Consider the following 4,962-nt stretch of genomic DNA (forward strand, 5'->3'; position numbering starts at 1 on the left):
ATTCTATCTCTCAGCCTCTTGTACTCGCTTTTCACCGCCTCCCAATAGTCTTCCAGATTGTTACAGTGAGTTGAAGAAGTTGGCATGTGGAGTGCTGACTATCTTCGGATCGACATATTCGTGCAAGCAAGCCCTTCCGTAAATATAATTAAATGTAAAGTAAGAAGCCAACTAACAAATGAAAATTTAGAGTCGTGTTTGAAACTTAAAACAACAAGTTATGAGCCAAATTTATCCAAACTTTCTAAAATCATGCAAAGCCAACACTCCCATTGAATTTGTTTGTTATTATTCTTTTTTTTATTCTAACTACAAGTTACATTGTTTATTACAGTTTAAATTTTCTACTTGAATAACCATGCAAAGTCATGGCTCCCATTGAATTTGTTAGCTCAATTGTTTGTTATTGAAGTACAAGTTAGTGTTGTGAATAAATAGATATTCTTTCTTATGAATAAATAGATTTTTTATCAAAAAAAAATTTAATGCGAGTATTATTTATTTTTCCTGAGCTAAACTTCGCCTATGACACTACATTTCCAAAGCTTCCAACCTTTTCTTTTCCGCCGCGCCCGCTATCCATGTTTCGCACCCGTACAACGCCGCGCTCCAAACATACACCTTTAACAACCTTCTAATTAATTAGAAAAAAAACAAGAAAAAATTTTGTGGCTCTTTAAAAACTTTTTGTAGAACAAAAACAATTTTGTAAATTGTAATTTTCGACTCTTCCGACTCAAAAGGTTGCCGACCCCTGGTCTAGACCTCTAGGCCATGCCGCTCGGTTCATTGTGTCAGTGACTTGTATATTTACCTGTTTGTGGAATGTTCATACACAATAGAACAATTGAACCCACCCTATTACAGGTATATTTAGAGGTCCCGACAATTAAATGTACCATCCGGTATTTATAGAATTATGTATGTATATAGTTCCTTAACATCAACAATAGGTATTTATTACCTATTATATTTCTATTATTAAAATTGTAGTTGATAGGGAAAGCAGAGGTGTAGTTATTAGGTAAATAGTATTAAGAAGTTAGTGGAACAATCTCCGTGAAAGCAACAAGATTAAATTGTAAATATTCGTATTGTGTCCTGTACAATACACATCTCAAGTTTTTCAAAGTGTTGGATTTGATTCGCATTGGAAAAAAAATTGATGAGTGTTTATTCGAAAATAATTGACTTCATCCAACAACATGCTTACCTCAATTGGTGAACATGAACAAGTTATTTGTAATGCTCACATGAGAAGTTAGCAAAACAGCTTTTCGGTAGTTAAAATATTGTCGCATATAGAAAATCCAACATATATTAAAACAAGGAACACCCGATTTTTGAAGTGAAACTTCTTTGGGATCTAAGAGAGTAAAATCTCGAGGCCATGAAACGACAGGCTTTGCAACGTTTTGTGTCGTGAAGCGATAGGCCATGAGAATAGAAAGGCGCGCAAGCGCATATCGGTATTACAGTCAGCTGTTCGTGACCGGCATCTCATATATTATATTATAATGTATATTCACTATACTATAGTGCTAAATAATTTTTCGGTTATATCTGTGCAGTTATGTTACAGTAAGTGTATTAAGTAAATATTTATTTAACAACAATTAATATTTATTTAAGAGTGAATATTGTTATGTATTAATTCTAATTCCTTGTACTTATTGATAGTTTACGGCTTCTTAAGCACTTGAAAAAATAAACGGAAGCGAAAAAAAATTGACAATTTTTTTGTTATTGAATTACATAAGAACGTATTAAAGTAATACTCCTTAGGTGAACTTAAGATAAAATATGTTGGAAAACATAAATTCTGAAAATTCTCGTACTCTCTCTCTTTTGTAACCAATCATTATTTATTCGTTATAAAGGTATAGAGAGATCGTCAAAGAAGTTTCACTTCTTTCACTGTACTGAGTTGCACCTGTTTAGATATTCCATTCTGGATCTTTCTGGAACAAGTCCAGCTCCTATAAGTAGTTGCCGCCAACACTACTCAGTTGTACGGTCGGCTGGGTGACCTTTGAATGTTTCCCCTCTTCCACGAAAACAGAAAAAGAAAGAGCGAAAAAGCGACGTAGTGTGTGTGATACAGTAGTGAAACAGAAATTTAATTAACAATAGGGGCCTTGATTAAAATGCAAGTAATTAAACAGATTAATAAGTAGTGAGAAGGCTATTTGATTACGTGACATTTGGAACAAAAAATAAATAAAAGAGGATCGAAGAATAAATCCGAAGTAGTCCACGGAAAATTCTAGAATGTTTCATTAGTCATATATCGTTAAATAATTCTCTACAAAAGAAGAAAGAATACGGCGTCATTTAAAACTTTCATTGAATTTTCTGGAATATTTCATCGACTGCGAGAGACCCTAACAAGACGACGTATATCATTGGAATATTCTAGAAGAAAGAAGAATGAATTTGACGTCATCGATAAACTTCATCGAAGTTTTTATAGGCTGCGAGAAACCGTAACAAGTCATACATTATTGACCGACAAGTCGAAATCGACAATGGTACTACTACAAAAGAAGATATCGTCTCGCTCAGCAAGGAATGCATAATACATGCGAAGAAAGCCACTGCCATAGACGTGGGAGTCTTCAAGACATTGGCAGTCGCAAAATTGAAGCTTAGTCTCAAGAAACGGATGCAGTACGAAGTTGACCCAAAGAACTCATGCTCCTACTATAAGATTCATACGAGGATTTGCTGATATACAAAAGATGCAATTTCATTTCAATGGAAACCCGAATGCTAAGAAGCACTTCAACAGCGAAATCTTCATCATCGACACCAACGCTAGTAATGTGGAACTTGGTGGTGTTTTATTTCAGGTACAAGACAGAAGCAGTAAAACACTCTCGAAGAAAAAAAAACTGAATTAATGTGACCCGTCGAGAGCTACTGGCTGTAGTTAAAGCCCTCTAACATTTCCACAAGTTCTTGTATAGACGGAAGTTCCTCTTAAGAACGGGTCACGCCTCCTTGGAGTAGCTACTGAAATTTAAGAACCAGAAAGAACATAAGAACGTATTAAAGTAATACTCCACAAGTTCTTGTATAGACGGAAGTTCCTCTTAAGAACGGGTCACGCCTCCTTGGAGTAGCTACTGAAATTTAAGAACCAGAAAGAACAAGTTGCAGGCTGGTTACGACTTCAGAAATACGAGTTCGATATCGAACACCGCCCAGGTTGACATTGTTCAACTGCAGAGAAGAAAGAACCTACTGTATTATATACCACCGTTCAGCGTGAGGGATACTGGGAAGATAAGAATCTAATCGAAGAAAGGGGCAACCCAATAATAGGAAGCAAGAAAGTTTGCAGTGTCCGGATTAGCCGATATGAAGTATCACTGGAATTGCATTCCAACCAAGGCAAGAACCTTAAGTAGGCTTTGTTTATGAATATTTTGTTACTTAACTAATAGGCAATACAGAAACAAGGGGTACACTCTTACATATACAATCATGGGATGGTTGAACGATTCAATGCTGCTATGGAGCTAATTTAAGGAGATTCATCAACAAGCACTAAACTGACTGGGGCCGACACATACTGTTATTCCTCTTACCTTATAAACGCTTCAGATTATAATAAATATCTGAGGAAATGAAAGGGTGGCATCGTTTTATAAAGGTATTTCCTATTCCCAATAATCCATACAACAAAACTTAATTACATTTTGTATGATTAAAAAGTGCAACAGTACCTAAATATAAGATATTTTAAATATGAAACACTTTGATATTTAATAGGGGTTAATATCAAATAATAATGTGAAAATTAATTTTAATTTTCTCCCACTATAAACTACCTCAGGTTAATGAGGGAAAGATTTGTTGCTGTTGTCACATCCTCACCGGGAATCGAACCCGGGACCTTTGGCTTTACCTACCAATGCTCTGACCACTATGCTAGGAGAGGTGACAACAGCAACAACGACAAACCCTACTTATCAGGTCACAGATCTGTCGAACTAATGTAACTATATTAATACTATAAATATGAAACACTTTGATATTTAATAGGGGTTAATATCAAATAATAATGTGAAAATTAATTTTAATTTTCTCCCACTATACAAACTCGATTTCGATTCCCGGCAAGGGTGTGACAACAGCAACAACCCTTATGAAATGTCAAACTGTTTCATATTTGCAGTATTAATATATTTATATTAGTTCGATAGATCTGTGACCTAATAAGTACGGTTTGTCGTTGTTGCTACTGTCACCTCCCGTAGCTTAGTGGTCAGAGCATTGGTGTGTAAAGCCAAAGGTCTGGGGTTCGATTCCCGGTTAGGGTGTGACAACAGCATCAAATTTTTCCCTCATTAACCTGAGGTAGTTTATAGTGGGAGAAAATTAAAATGAATTATCACGTTAATATAAGATATTTCTTAGTAGTTATAGTAAGTTATTGTCAGTTAGTAAAATGATAATATATTCTATCTATAGTATATCGAACTTACCATTAGCACAATTAAGCTGAAGGAAGCAGATATACAATAAGATGGAAAAAACTGCAACACACTTCATCTTTTACGTAAATAATACACTAACACCTTCTTGAATTTTTTGTAACTTATGAATACCAGCCATCCAGATCTTTCCTTTTATTTCGATTTATGAGATAGCAAACAATGGCAATAAACACGATCCAGCGTTTCTGATAAGTCGAAACGTGTTTAAAAAAAAATACTCCAATCAGTGTCGGGCCTGAAAAAGGCATAACAGTGTAAGTTGCCTCCTCAGGCATGAAAAGGTAGTTAGAGATAAATTAGAAGCAGGAAAAGAAGTCCATAGGTGTAGAGGTAGATTTAGTTTACTTAGTCTTAGTTTACTTCAGTCCCTGAAGAAGGTAACTTTGTTACCGAAAAGTGCTTCGGACAACTACAGTGTCGTGTTTTGGCGTTGGGGTTTTGAGCTATTCTGTTTGTT

General features: G+C 35.2%; 1 long non-coding RNA gene across 1 annotated transcript in view; it reads right to left on the bottom strand.

Annotated features, from left to right (window-relative positions):
- Positions 1-4,595, bottom strand: part of LOC108741950 — an 8,665-nt gene extending 4,070 nt beyond the window's left edge. Inside the window, exon 1 of the long non-coding RNA XR_001938593.1 lies at positions 4,494-4,595. This is a non-coding gene — a long non-coding RNA (uncharacterized LOC108741950). The remainder of the gene's footprint in view (positions 1-4,493) is intronic.
- Positions 4,596-4,962: the final 367 nt, after the last annotated feature.

This window comes from Agrilus planipennis, unplaced genomic scaffold, assembly GCF_000699045.2.
Source record: "Agrilus planipennis isolate EAB-ADULT unplaced genomic scaffold, Apla_2.0 scaffold315, whole genome shotgun sequence".
NCBI classification, from domain to species: domain Eukaryota; kingdom Metazoa; phylum Arthropoda; class Insecta; order Coleoptera; family Buprestidae; genus Agrilus; species Agrilus planipennis.